This window comes from Neopelma chrysocephalum, unplaced genomic scaffold, assembly GCF_003984885.1.
Source record: "Neopelma chrysocephalum unplaced genomic scaffold, ASM398488v2 Primary Assembly neopelma1_59, whole genome shotgun sequence".
Lineage (NCBI taxonomy): Eukaryota > Metazoa > Chordata > Aves > Passeriformes > Pipridae > Neopelma > Neopelma chrysocephalum.
The window spans coordinates 18,421,111-18,436,973 of NW_020897714.1; the positions used below are offsets into that span (position 1 = coordinate 18,421,111).

The 15,863-nt window shown below is 40.2% G+C and overlaps 1 protein-coding gene across 1 annotated transcript in view; it reads left to right on the forward strand.

The window, feature by feature from the left end:
- The window catches only part of DMC1 (DNA meiotic recombinase 1), a 31,235-nt gene that overhangs the window by 1,835 nt on the left and 13,537 nt on the right, over nt 1–15,863 (forward strand). The window contains exon 2 of the mRNA XM_027680239.1: nt 1,484–1,632. The gene's annotated coding sequence lies outside the window, so the exon portion shown is untranslated. The remainder of the gene's footprint in view (nt 1–1,483; nt 1,633–15,863) is intronic.

Sequence of the window (15,863 nt, forward strand, 5' to 3'; positions counted from 1 at the left end):
GACATGCCCTGCCAATAACACAGGGGGAGTAATGTTCACCTTCCTAGAAGAAATCTCTGTGTTTCAGCCCACTTGTTGCCTGAGTTCTCCTTGCACTGAGCAGGATGAGTATTGAAGTAATACATTATAGTTACTGTAAAACTAAACTGTCTCATGTATCCAGGGTCTCACCGTGATTCCCTGACAGCCTCTTTCTGTGGAACAGAGACTCTCAAAAGGCCAGGCTGCCACCTGGCCCAACCCTACCACTTTGGCATGTGGGGTGAATGCTTCCTTCTGTGTGTGCCTGATGGCTGTGTGTGTGGTGGGTAATACCTGTGTGAATAGTCTCACGGTTGGTAGGGCTTGTGAACGAGAGTTCAGAAAGCTTCTCCTGGAGACTGAGAGAAAGAGGTTCAGCGTCTGATTTCCTCTCTGATTTGCTTAAGGAATCTTTCTTCTTTGGCATGGCATTACTAAGTTTCATTTCTTGCCAGACTCCATTTCCTTGAAAAATGCTGTGGAATTTCCTTGCTGCACCAACCTCCTGGGCTATTCTGGAAGCAGCTTTTCATAGTTGTTTCTCTGCTCACATCAGGTAGATACCGAGACGAGAGCTGACCATTGCTGTTTCGAGCATTGCCTCTCGATGTATTGCATTGTTCTCCTGCCGGGGGTAGTTTGACATATGATTTTGAACAACGTTGAAAGCATCATGGCATAGCACAGTGCATCCTTTTGTGCCTGTTGCTTTGTGGGGAAGTGAATGCCTAGCACACACTCTGCCGGGACAATAACTAGAGATCACTTAGGTCCTGCAAAAGCTCATTAAATGGCGAAGAAACTGCATATCACAGTCATTGTGCAAGGAAGCTGTGTATGTTCTCATGAAGACATCTTTGGGAACACTGGTGGAAGGTTGGGAGATTGACAGGATGAAGATAGGGCTGCAGCACATGGCAATGTGGAAATTTTGGAATAGACCCAAGCTGTTCTTGGTAGCCTAATTTGGAGCATCTTCTTTGGCTTTTTTGGTTCACAAGCGATAGAGAATCTACAGCTTAGGTGGTCTCAGAGCTGCTTTTAACTCCATAGTGTTTCTCTTGCCTTTTTTCATATACACTGTGGGATTATTATTGTTCTCTGTTATATCAGTAATTTTAGGGAACCCCCACTGACTGGCGAGTTCAGTAGGCTTACTCTAAGCTTACTCTGATGTAAAAAAGAGTATTTATTGTAATTATTGCTGCTTGAAACTTGCTACATTGCCTGGTGGGCTAAATGAGACTGATTTTGAAACCTATAAAACCTATTTTGGCATATTGAAATTAATTCCCTGCCCAACTAAATTTTTTTTCAGTAGTGAGGTAATTCCTGTTGCCTCAGTGCTCTGCAGTTAATGATGTCCTTTCTTTTAGTATCCTAGATGTTAAATACAACACCTATATTTTACTGACAAAGCGGACACATCTTTTTCTCTCTGTGTTTCTTCTTTTCATTATAGCCAATTCAAGAGATAAAAGAACAGCCGTTTCACTGCTTTGCAAAGAATTGTGCTTTCCTCCTGCTTGACTGCCGCCGATTCCACCACCAGGAGGCCCTCATTCCAGTGCTTACGGCTAGGCAAAGAAAGCACAAGGACAGCAAAAAGAGGTAGAGAAACCTATCCCCACAGGAGTAATCTGAAATTAATACTTATCCTATAAACATAGATATTCAGAGTACTGTGCAGGCATCTATTATTAGAATCTATTATTATTGCAGGAATCCTAATATCCAACTATTAGTTGTACTGTAACTTCTGGGAATAATGGAGTGTCACAGATGGTATCCCTGCATTGAATCCCTCAGCGACAGCCAGGAAAGTTTACGCCTTTGTCTTCTGGATAGTAAAGTTCTTAGTGACCTAAGTAAAATAATAAAATGGAGTAAAGCACAGGTTTGACTTTTAGTCACTCCCGTCTGCCCTCTATCACCCAACGAATATGCCTTCCCCTTCTTTGCCTCTGCCTTCTCTCTTTTAGTTACTTATTCCTGGGTTCTTCATTTTCTTTCACTTTTCACAGCTGGCTTTTATTGTCTCCTAAAAGTTCTAAATATCTGCACTAACAGTCTGTCTGATTGTTCTGTTTTGCTAACATGACCTTTAAAGAAAGGGGGAAGGAGAAATGTTTTCAACCTTTCTTTTTTACCAAATCATGTACTTCTTTCCTTAATTATTGGCTCTTCAAAGCTGCAGTCATTGCTTTGGCTGAAATGTAGGTTTTGTTATTCAAAAGAACAGTGTGTCTGTGATCTCTTAACTAAAAAATATTTAGAGTTGCCTTTTTTTTTCCTTAAACCTTATTTTTTTCTCTTCATTGCTGAGTCAAGCCTTGTATATCTGCTTCTTTGCTGGTTTCCCAAGATCACGTTTCAGTGCTGATGAGTCCAAGACACAGCTTTGTAATGCAATTTCAGAGTGGATGATAGGTAAGAATAGTTTTGCTCCTTGCAGGAAATGCGGCTCCTGCAAGCTGTAGCCTGCAAACTGAGTTACCCCTTCTCTTTCAAACCCAGTTTCTGCCCTCCTTCCCTGAATTCACACATATGCATTTCACATGTTTACATTTGTTTACTTGGACCTTTTCTTATATGTACTAACGTGTAAAACACATATCCTCTGCTCTAAGAAGCAGAAAAAGCATAAATGAAGCCATGATGATGTATGCAAAGTTCCCAGGCCTCTAAGGTTTCCCAATCACCACTCACCATTCTGGCCACCCTATTCACTTAAAAGAGTTTACACAAATACACAGGCAGTTGAGCCACTCATGCACTCTGGAAAGAATCCATCACTTCCTGACAGAGTTTGCCATGAGGCTGTCCTTGGTGACTGGGAGACTGAAGGCTCAGAGAATATGTGCTGCTCACAGAGCAGTGAAAACTCGTGTTAAGCTCTATTTCACTCTGTTCCTACTACCTGGCTACTCTTTGCTTGCTTCCACATCTGTATTTTCCTTCTTCTTTTTGTCTCTTACTTTCACAGTCATCTGTTTCCATGGATCACTTAACATGTCCTTTTTAGGAAATGATGAAATATTAAACCTCCAGTCTGTAAGTTCCTGATGAGCGGATGCAGGGAAAGGGAATACCAGGGAAAGGGTCTCAAAGATCTCTGCATATGCGTTGGTGTTTTGTGCTCTATTGTAACCCTTCACAGCTGGCAGATGCTGGAGACAAGATGTTCAGCCTTCAGGCTTCACTGCTGTGTTGTTTATAAGGGAGAGCAAACAGGGCCTGTATTCTAAATCCCCTTCTAAGCTGATTTTATATCAGGCCGTAGGTGAACATCAGCTGTGCTTTGTCCATACAAACAAGTGAGATACTGTGAAGCTCAATGTGTATAGCATGCTATGGAGATCGGAGAGAAGTGCTAACTATTCTTTCTTCTTCCATGTTCTTTAACTGTTCCTTCTATGCCTTCACTTAGGCATGCTATGAACTCCAAGAACTGGAGACTATTCTCAGCTGGAATCAGAAAAATTCAAGCTGAACAATCTGCTGTCACCAAAGTTATAGGAACGCTGATGTAAGCATTCTCCCTAGACCCTGCTATTCAAAATAAGGATTTCATACCCAACCCAGGTGGTCATTTTTCTCCCCAGGATGCCTTGATCTATAGGTCTTAGTCTGCACTAATTGCTTGTGTCAGAAAGGTATGCCTGTGGATAGCCTCTTACCAAAGGCAAAAGTTGGAAGTAATGTGGTCTTTAGATGATATGGTGTCTGCCGCAACATGACAATGGACTGTTTGGCCCAGTCCTTTCCAGTTCTGGGTATCTGCTGTCAGCTCTTGTGGTTGCTTTTCAGGCTTTTGAGGAATGCAGAATACTGGTCACCCATGGTCTGCACTACCCAAGGGACAGCAATTTAAAACCCATTCCTATGAGGCCTGAGAAGGCCAGGTATAGTAGTATTTACAGCAGTAAATGGGAGATCCGGTTGGTTTTTGTTTCCTGTCTTAATTCTGGGTTGTTTCCTGGCGTAGCAAGGGATGCAAATATGAGACATACTAGGATCAGGTAGAAGGCGGTCTTGATAGCTCAACAGTTGCCATGTAAGTAGCTGTACCTTGTCAGTGTGTTCAGCAGCAGTAAAGCACGATCTTCATTTGTTCACGAGGGAAAGCAAACCCTGAAAATATAAATTTTGAATTTGCATTGAATGCCCAAGCATAATGAGCCTTAATGGAGGGTGCTCTCTCTGCACAAACTTAAAATAAAACATAAACTAAGTCTTGGATTCTAAACTTAGGAACTGTGTTTTTCACTCTGCCTCCCTTCCCCAGATTCTTTCAAGATGGCAAGCAGTCCAGAGAAGACTGGTAAGCACTCTGTACAAGAATGCAGGATAAAAATATATTCACAAATATGTGCAGCCAGCAAGTGGATGTGTCACAGAAGCTAAGGCTTTCATTAGAAGGACTCATTACTCTTAAGGAAACTTTCCAGTCTGACCATTCAGGACCTACTCTGTCAGTCACACTCGGACCAAAGCCCGTTTGCAGCAGGCAGCTCCACGGAGTCAACGGGTGCCTCGCCTGACTCCCTACACATCCCACACTCACACAGTCAGACCAGGTTTCCTTACTGGCTCAAGCCGGGGTTTCCCATAGCAGAGGCTCAGACATCTGGATCCTTAAAATAATTTAATCTTTATGCAATAACAGAATGACAGCTTGAGCGTGGTGCCTCCGAGGAGGGACCCCGAACAAAGGAAGCCCTGGGTTTTTATCCCCTCACAGTCTTCATAAGAAAGTCCTCAGCAAGTGTTTAATCATCTTAATTTCAAACACATGCCCCACAAGCACCTTTTGCACTTCATTTGCTCTTCAGGGATTTTTGCTCATTGAAGGTCATCAGTTCCCCAGCCAACACACGCTGCCTATATTGTACTCTCCAGCCAAGATCCAAGATACAGCAGACATTTCCTTTCAAAAGGAAGTAAAAGAACAATGTGGTATAGGGAAATTTATACTTAACTTCGACTGTGCACCAAATGCTTAAATATTGTAAAGAATCTCATCTTTTTAATGGGAGGGAAGGCATGTCATATTTAGAAAGTGGCTCCCAGCTCACACATCTGTGTAGTTTGATTCATTTTGGAAATAAAAGCAGATGAAAATCTGAGTCTCTGAAGATTTAAATCTTGTCAGCCCGAAAGAAAGTGAAATTGTTTTCATGGGTCAGCAGACAGGCTGTTCTCACAATTCATTCATTCATTTACTGCTGAAGTAATGTGCTACGTCAGTTCCAAGATTAAACAACTGGTAGTGATAACTTGTTGTCAGGGATCGTGTCAGGATGTCAAGCCTTGTGTAGAACACAGGAAAGCTAGTAATGGAAATTGAGACAGGTGAGCCAGTGTGCAATGGACTGCAAGTAGGGATAATCAAGTCAGTAAAAAATGGGGATTGCAGCATCCAAAACAAATATCCAAATTTGATATTTAGTCCCCTAGATAAGTAGTGACACTCTCCAAAATGCTCCATAATAAGCATTTATCTTGCAGTCAATTGGAACTGCAAGTGCCTGACACTTAAGCTTTTGCTCTTTAATTATGAGAGTCTAATTTAATTTCTGGTTTGATTTCTTGGGACCTGAATGACCTAGATGATGGACTATAATGCCACAGCATTACCACTATACTTGGATAGAGAATAGCAAATTACTTTGAAATGTCTAATAGAAATTCACTGGATCTTTAGACATGGTTTTTGTTAGTGGTTTAGGAGAAAGGAAATAATGCCTGTTTGTCACACAAAGAAAGGAAAGGTTCTAAGCACAGAGAGCAAAGAAAGTAAGGGAGAAAATAAAAAAACAAGAGACAGACAGTTGGGCAAAGTGGCATGGAAAAATTAAGAACAGTGGAAGAAGTGGTAGTGGATAAAGGTACACAGAGGCTGCATTGAATCAGAGGCTGGAAATGCTGAACTGGATACAGAAGCCAGTGAGATATTCAAAGCCAGTGCTGATAGAGTCAGTAATTTATTTCTCTACAAATGCTTTGGAAAGAAACTGAATTATATTGCTCTTAAATTGAAGTTAAGAACAATGCCAATATTGTTCAGCACTTTGTGGTTTTCTGGTATTGTACATAGAAGTGAGGAGGGGAGGTGGGATGGGGAGAAAAAACAGGTGATCACTCACAAGCCTGTCTGTTAAAATCTAGAGCCTTTGAAAACAAGCTGTCAGGAAATTAGTTATTCTCCCTAAAGTCTGAAATTAGGTATAGCAAATATTTTCTTCTATAATTACTCACGCTGCAGATGACTTCTCTTGACATAACACACAATTTACTCAGTTTGCAATTTGCTGATTTCTACATATTTTTGTAATGGAAGTTTGTGATGTCACGTCTGTCAACAAGTGGAAGCAACATCTTCTGCTTCTCTTGACCAAGCTAAATTGAGTTTGGTTTATTTTTTATTTTAATAGACATTATTAGAGCAATGCTGCTGGGATCCAGGTCACTTTTTATTCTTTGGAATTCCTGTCTGTGCTTATATTTAAGTATGATCGCAGTGATACTGCCATGCTGCCAGTCACATTGCTCCTGCCACAGTTAGGGGTTTTGCCATTATAGTATTAGAAAACTCCCCCTTACCAGTGCTGCTTTGTCACTGTGGAGTGGCAAGGGGAAAACATATTTCACTGAGGAATTATGGGAAGGGATATTTGGGAGAGATTAGTTTGCTTATAAAACTGGCTTAGAAAAATACAGTAACCATGTGATGTTAGAACCGTTTTTTACCCAGTTCCACAGACTGAAACACACAACTGTGTTGTGCTTCGTTAATTTTGTTAAAGCAGTTTATAGAGTCAATAAATCTTGAGGGAAAAAATGTTCCAAAATTGTTTCTGTTGGAGACAGCTGACTTGGCTGTGAGTTTTATGAAATAGTTCCATCAGTTACTCTTTACCAGGTAAGGGCATTACCCTAGTGTCACTGCTATTTTGGAAGTCTACAGTTGCCTTCTATGACCCTGAAATTTCTCCTGCCGTTTCAGCAGGAGAGGATGTTTTTACTTCTTTTCCCATGACTGCAATGTGGTTCTGCTAGCACTACTGGCTGCTATATTTTGCCCTAGAAACAGCTATATTTCACTTGGGGGTGGGCTACACTTTTTAAAAGGAATACATGAGAATTAAGGAATTAATCCTACTATTGTGGTAAATTTCTGAATTTTTTTCTGCCTTTCATTTTTCTTGAAGAAACTGAGACACGGAGAAGCTTCTAGCAAGTACCAACCTCATCAAACAAGCAAAGTCTTCCAAGTCCAAACAGGTAAAATACAAACCAGTGACTTTTCCACGTACAGAATGGAGAAAAAAAGGTAAAATACTATTTCTTTTACTAAGAATTTGCAGGCTTGTTGTTGTGAAGACCTTTGCTATGCTATAATATGTGCTCACCATATGAGTGTGTGTACATAGATGTGTATGTGTTTGTCAATCCCAGACCCATCACAGCTGGGACCCATCACAGCTGCTTATGTGCACATGTTCTTTTGTGTGCCTAGTTAGTGCAAATAACTTCCTTAGGTATTCTTTGGATTCACTGACATGTACTAGGCAAAAGGAATATGGAGTGCTGATATTTAATATTTCAGACCTCCACACCCAAGATGCAAAGCTTGAAATGGATAAGAAGAAAAGCATTTGGAAGCAGTCTCAACATATGCTTGAAACGAGAAGACAGAAATAGCACCTCATTCTAGAGAGGTGATGCAGTGTTTGGAGGAGGAGATGATGTCATAGGTGGAGTTAATTTTTCTCTCTCCAGCGGACATAGCTGATCTTGTTGGCACCCAAATATGCCCTACAGTTCAAAAAAAAAAAAAAAAAGATTCTTAATGGTAGTTGCTCATATAAAGGCAATGTGGAAGTGGGATTGCTTTGCACATTTTAGTGTTGGGGTTTTGTCAGTTTTTCTGCATAGATTCTGTCCCTAAGCCACTAAGGTCCCTTGTCTGTGCCCCCTTAAAGCCTTTTGTCTTACTGGGAAGAATGGGTGAGAGGACTTTACTCCTTTTACTGGAAGCAGGTCCTCTAAGAGAGCTTAAGGAACTTCTGTTGCATTGAATTATGGGCAAGTACAGCTTCCAAACCTTCGTGCTTTGGATGTATTTTTAGTCTCATAATTATGACAGTTCTGAAGACTGTAGCTTTGTTTGCTTCTCAACAGGCTTTCTTCACCAGTTGTTCTTTGGGAATTTCAATATAGTGTTGGTGACAAACTATATACTGCTTACTTATTGTGCCTGTATCTGGAATTGCCTTCCCTGCCTTTTTTTCCCTATCAAATATACTTGAATTCCTCCTGAGGCAACACCCAGAAGAGTCCTTCGCCCAGACAGTTCAGACTCCTGAGCTGATTTATAGGTGCTTTAACTTTAGAGAGAGTTCTTCAAGGCCACTCAGGTATTTCTTACAAATGGCTGGGATGCAAGATTGTTGTTGCTCTCTTCATCTTCTTACCTCCAATTTGCTTTTGCTGCATAAGCACTGTAATAGTTGAGGGTGGGGAATAGTGGCTGGTCAGCTGGGGACATCTCATGGCAGTAGTCCAATATTGAATACTATTTTGAAATCAAATATTTGAGTGTTGTCTGATTTCCTTCTTGTCTGATACTCATTGCCCTAAGAACAGAGGTCATGTGTGAAATTTGGCATCAGAAACTCTGACCTATTCCTCTGTCTTGGATTGCCTGGCTGTTAAAACGGGAAGTGGTGCCTTAATAATACAGTGGAAAAACAACAGTGAGGGACAGACAAAACAGGAAGAAAGATTGCACTAGGAAGTACTGGGATATATTGAACCCCAGTGGGATTTGTTATTGAGTGGGAGTTGTGCATCTGCACAGAGTTTCAAAGACACAGATACATCATTTATAATCACCATTCAGCAAAAACACAAGGAGGAGAAATTAAATGCCTTTTTTCAGATATGGACAAAGAAATGTTTAATAAAGAAACCCTATTCCACTAAGGCTGATAAAGAAACCATGGTAATCAAAGGAAAGAAGAACAAGGGATTAAACAAGAATAATCAGGCTAATGGATCTCTGAAGTTTAAAGGTTCAAGACTGAAAAAATTATTAGCTTGAACATTACTGAAAATTAAGGTTCTATGCGTAGCAAAATCAAGGAAACACAGTATTTTAAAGACCATTACAATTCCTGAGACCTTTAAATATTATAATAAAGTAAAAATAACTGTATGATGATGCACTCAATGCCTATCTAAGTTTTGGGATTTGAAAAACATACTGCTTATGATCTCTTCTGGCCACTAGCCTGGCAAACATATGGAATACAAATGGAGCAACATTGGGGTTTTTTTTGTAGTTTACACACAAACTCACTTGTGGAAGCAGCAGGCAAAGCCAAGAGTAGAAAACTGGCCAAATAAGAGCATGTTCAGTTCTGAAATATGATTGGTTTAAGAGAAAAGCTGATACCAACTGAGAGGCTGAACTAGAAAACCTTAGCTTTCCTCATAAGGAACGTGGAGACACTGTCAAAATTATTCATTTTTCAAGTAGAGGCTCTTCAAAGTTTGGAGCATTTTTTTAAATGAAGAAATGTCTCAAATACTAGTGCTGAACCTCTTCTAAATGTGAATTTAAAAATGTTTTTTTCTGTAAAATGCCATTTTTGATGTGACCAGTGAATTCCGCTGTGACCTAGAAATTTAAAATTTTCTATCAGCTGCACTTTAAATACATTCTTCTTTCTGAAGCATGCCAGTGAAAAAGCTGTCCTGAGTACAAACGGAGCAGTGTACTCCAAGTCATTATTCACCCTACTTGACAACAGAAGCACTCAGTTTCTGTGAACTGGAATGCATTAAAGGGGAAAAAAAAACATTCAATGATTTATGCTTTTTTGAGCTGTAACACTGAAAACTCTGCTGTCGTATGTTTGGTGGACAAAGCTGCTTTGCTTCATGTCTTTTTCAAATTAATTTTCAATTCTGGTGTGTGAATAAGTTAGAGAAGCATTGATGCTTTTGGCCATAACAGTTAAGACAGTATTTGCAGTACTTCCAGCTTGTTCGTATTAGGAGTCGGAATTTCTTTGGTGTCAAGATTACACACACAGTCCTGTGTTCTGCAGCATGTAGATGCATCTGTGAGCAATTTTCTTGTTTGAACTCCCTTTCTGATGAGTTATTCCAGTTAAATCAAGTTTTCTGACTCAGCTTCCTGCTAAAGTAGTAACCCCTGTTGCTTCTCTCATTTTCTCTCATGCACTAATGTGTTCAGCTGCCACCAGGCAAATTCTACCCCATGTATTTGCATTCAGTCCCAGAGAAGTCCCTCTGTCTAAAGGAATGGTGAGAGTCCACTAAATGGCAAAACTGATCCAACACTGTCTCTCTTCCCCATCTCCCAGCTGCCTGATCTCATCTTTTCTTCTTTATTGTTGAGATAAGCACCTGAGGGAATACAAATAGGGAAAATGCAGAGCATAATGCCCTGCTAGGTTAAAGCAAAGATCTGGCTCACTCTGAGAGCTGGAATGTTGGGTGTTAGGGCAGAGTGGGAGCCTGGCCATGCTCTGTAGTCTGATCAGGCCTAGCCCTGGAGCCAGACTGGCCATGTGATGTACTTCATTCCCTTGGGGGATGGCTTCCCACTTAATCTGTGAGCAGAGGAATATTTAGCCAATTCTTCTGGTTTACTTAGTGAAATGAAGATATTCACCCGTGGACTTTAACCAGGCCTATGACTGAGCTTTAATTCAAATGCAAGCTTGTCAGTGTCATTGTCACCAAATTTGAGGACTGATAACAGTTTCATATCAAATAAATTTTACTATTGCTTTCTTCATCCTACTTTTATCTGATCTTGGAGGTCAATTCAAATGAAAAAGATATATGTAACTGCAATTGCTACTCCCACTTAGCTATATGTGTGGGCAGTCTTATTTCATAATTAGTCTGTTACTTCTGTTTATCATAAAGTTAATATTAAGCTGAAGTAGAACAAGGTGCACTTATTCCAAAACAAAAATCTACGTATGTGGAGTTAGTCAAGAGCAGTTATTTTGGAATTTGCAACAGCTGTTTAGAAAGCTCTCACAGTTTAAAAAAAGACCTGTACTTCCCAAAGTATACATTTCATGATTCAGACTAATATATTTTACTGACTGCATTTCATTTTTTTCAGCAGAGATTTTTGTGCAGAGATTGATAAACTGTAGAAGGTCACAGCACCGGCCTCTCAAGCAGAAAGAAATGTTGAACATTAAAAAGCTGCTTAAAAAAGATATATTTTTAAAATAATTATTAGCATAGGTCAGAAATATGCTCAGTGATAAGATTTTTAAAGGACTGAATTTTAGCTGCAACCAGGACATGCACATAATCCATGTCTGTCCATTCTGCTACTGATCTGCTTGTTAGCTCAGGCAATCCTTGAGTTTCCTCTAATTTATCAGCTAATAGTGAAAATAAGAAGTATGTCAGCCACTAGTTAGTGACGTGATGCTACACTCAACAGTTTGCTCATGGGCAAAGAGGAAGCACACCTTATGTATAATTAAAGTCAGGAATTTATTGTTAGTATAATTGAAATCTTGAGAGTTGAATGATTATTGATCCAGATACAACTTATAGAAAGAATAACAATACAAGAGTACTTCTATAAAATGGTAACACATACACTTCTTGGATTCTACCTCTTTCCCTTGTATTTCACTCATGTGTCCACTGTTCCTGTGAGTCATAAGGTTGGTGGTTTCTTTCTGGTGTGTGGGTGATATGGGGAGTTGTCAGCACCTGGAGTCCTTTGCTGGGAGAATATGATCTTCATGTTGGTGGTGTCTCCTTCCTTGCTCTAAGATACACTTGGTGTCATTTTTTATATGCTTGCTAGCACACATTTACAGCTTTCTTCATTGGTCTGCAGTGCCACACTATATCTGATTTTATGGTATGTGGTGCCCATTACATATGTTAGCTGTTATTTTTTTTGTTCTCTTTGTTACCCCTAAATCCAGCTCCATGTCAGCATTTCTTTGACTGATCACTGGTGAGTTGTTCATAGCCATCCTGTCTGCAGGGCCAAGCCTGTGCCTCACCTGTTACATTTACATCCCTGTACTCCTCTGCCCACTTTGTGTCCCCACTTTTCAAGGCCTCTGCTGTTGCACCATGCCTGTATTTCTCTACACTGTGTGCTTGTGCTAGTCATAACTCTCTTTCAACGCAGAATAACTGTTTGTTACTTCTATTTATATAAAATGATGACTGTACCACACACAGATAAACAGAAGTAAAACAAATTAGACATAGACCTTGTTAGTTATGGAAACTGTTGTCACAGCTAACCAAGTAAAAGATACAGAAGGGTCAAGAGAAGTTCAAACAAAGCAAACCTGACAAGCCTCAGTCCTGAGGCCTTGCAAATTCAGTACAAAGGTTATGGCAAATTACTGTATTACAAGGCTGCATGGTTACAGGGTTTTAGACTCAGAAGTCATGAGCAGGTAAGAGCAAGCTGTACACACTACCACATGCTGTACACACTACCACATCATCCATCAGGTTAGGCCGTTTTTTCTGGAACTGTTTAGAACTGGATATGCTGGCATTTTTTCTCTTTTGGGGTAGAAAAAACATGAATGCAAGACTTAGAATCTCAGTTATCTGAAATTTTAAAACTAGAGGCTAGTTCAAAGAATACTGCATATTTTTACAGATAAAATTGCATGACATAGTGAAGTGGAGAAAACAAGGGTAATGGCAAGGATAGCCAAGCAGTGGAATTGTCTGATTCTTTCTCAAAAGATGAAAGAAAACCCACAGCCTCCCCAGGCAAACAAACATCTGATTCAGCTTTGAGCTAGATAATCTCTTGATGTTGCTTTCAGTCCTATTATTTTCTATTACTAGTCTGCTTTTTTTATCTTAATAAAAAACTCCTTGTGCATTCTCAAAAGGGACAGCTTTTCTTATGTCTTTTGTCTTTTTGATAGACCATATGTGATATACTGATGCATGTCTCCATAAATCCTCTAACTTGGCTTAGGTTTTGCAAAGCTTAATAGTGGCCTTGTTTTTCCCAGTTTGCTTTTTTTTAATAAAGAATTGCTAATTTCATAATCATCTATTAAAATAGTGAATTTTATACTACTTGGACTGCTATCACTTACTGTGTTTGTATAGCTGACATACAGATTATTTCTTTTTCATTTAGAAAAATACCCATTCCTGAATTCTCTGGTTGGTGTTTTGATATTAATGTTATCTTTGGCATCTTTTCTTCTCCAGTCACATATAATTTGTTGTGTTCCTGACTTGACCTGGCACCTGTTTAATATCAATGGGCACAGCCCTCTAATTCATCATTTCCTCCATAGCTGCAATTCTGAACCATGGTCTGGACAAGACATCTTGAGAAACAGAAGGGAGATCTCTAATCCTATAACATATCCTTAGTGATTAACTCAAAGTAAATTAGAGGCAGCAAAATCTGTGTCTTTTTAATGCAGGATCACTCTCAACACTGTAGTATAGAGTACTTTTTCAAGGCTTTTCTAAAGATCTCAAGACTGCAACAGAGACATAACCGTCTCCCACTACCATCTCTATTCCTTCCATTAATTCCATTTTAACAATAGAGCTCTCCTGTCTGAACGGTGAAGCTTGGCTGATCTGATATTTTTGCCAGTCCCCCTGAGACCCATTGTATGCACACAGCTTTTGCAGTTCATCTTAGTTCTGACCAAAGAGAAGGAAAACACAGGCAGAGTTATTTCCTTCATGTAAAACCTCAGAGTCTACCCCAACATATGCAGGCACAGTTTCAGTCATATTCCCAAGATGGACATGGAATTCAAGGAACTGTACCAGAGAGACTGCAGATAAATGAGGAATTTGGACATGAAGTGGCAGGAAGATAAGCAAGAATTGCATAAGCACAAAAAATTGTGTGGATTCATCCTACTGTGTTCTGATAACCTGAATTCAATTCTGCTATTCTTCTCTTTTGCTAATCTGGTATGCTTTTAGACTATGCTAGTCTAGTATACTTTTGTTAGTATAACCCCTTAGCTAACAGGGGTTTTCAGAAGAGCTTTCAGGTGTGAAGAAAGAGGAGAGAGTTGCAATCTGTGGTGTGAGTTAGTATAAATTCCATGGGGCACATTTAAACAATGTGGCCTTTCCTTGAGACTGACCAAGATGGAATCTGTGTTTGCGCTTCCTCACAGAAAGTTTTTGGCAGATTTTGTTTTGGAAGCAGTGATTGTTCACTATGATGTGACTAAGGGAGTAGCTAAAGTGACACAGCATTGCATGGCTATCATGATTTAGGGATTTGGATAGTTTTGGGAATATAATAGCTAACCTAACTTCCAAGGTGGTGCTGCTATTTGCCCTGTATATTCCTTTCCTGTAAGAGACACGAGAAAAGTTTTTTGCCTTGTTAATATTTGAATTGTCCTTGAAATATTCAGTATTCTTTCTCCCTCTCTCTTCTGCTTTCCCTCTCCACCTCTCGCCCCCAACATGCATTTTACAGGGGAAAAAATCCAAACAATGGCAGCTAGAGAAGGGAGAGCTGAAGAATATGAAGAAATTGCTGCACCTTTGCCCGGAAGCATTCAGCAATTCTGTGAAGATTTCAGATATCATATTATTTTATCCTGGTTAGGAACAGGTAAACTGCCAACTTGAAAGTTCAGAGAAGGCATTAGCTCCTATATTTGACTTTAGTCCATTTGAGCATCATAAATATGGATCAAAACCAGGTAATCAAAAAAGAAAAAAAACAACCCAAAAGCTCAAACCCAAACAAAACCCACCACCACCAACAAAAAAGCCCTCATGATTTCCCTGTTCTGGATACCTAATACTTTTATGGTAAGGTTTTGACTTGGGTCTTATCCTGTCCAAACTGGTACAAGATCCCACGTAAGAGGAAACGCAGATAACAGTGGGGTGTCTCATTGCCAGCACCTCACTCCCAGCTGGAGATGCACTGGTCAGCAGCAGAACAGTTAAAAGGGAAGGAGCAGACTGCAGCACACCTCCACTCACTTGGCCGGTGTGTAGTAGGATGTGGTATGTAGGGTTATTGCACAACACCAGCTGGAAGCCAAATGAACAATTAATGATCGCACAACATTTTGAAGCTGTAGAATGGAATTTATTGCCCAAAGTAGCACTTTGGAGTGGGAAATAATCTTCAGATCCTGTGCATTCATTGACCTTTCTGGGAACTATTTTCCAAACTAAAAAGATAATGAAGGGAAGGTTGTTTACAGAGACATTAGCTGCAGCAGAGGTGCTCTGTAAGACCAGAAGGGTCACTCTCTGCATGTGCATTCTGTTCTGGAATAAAAGCATACTTTGTGAAGGAATTCGCCTTTAAAGGGCTGTCTGCCTAAGTGCTCTTCTGGAACAGCTCTTGTGGAATAATGCAGTTTTCAGAAGCAGTGCCAGCCGGTTCCTCAATATAGACAAAGCCTCAGGGCTCCCAGGATTAGACTTTTGGTACTCATGTAAATTGCTTGATGTCTCAAATGGGGACCCTGCGAGCACTCCTGTGGTGTGCTGATGATGGCTGAGGGCCGTGGGGTTTGTTGCTTGGTTTCCTGACTTGGCTAAGAAACAGCTTGGAAAAAGTGCCCTTAACCTCCCACAGACAAAGGGTGGGTAAGTTTTCACAAACACCTTGAAACAGGCTGAGAATGTTGCTCCCATCCCTTCTGCCATTTCAAACCCACACAAGGGGTGGCCAGGAACTCCTCCTGCTCACAGGAATCCGCGGATGTCTCCTTGACATGCAGCCCCGTACTGACTGTGCTACCAGAGGCAAGCTAAAATGG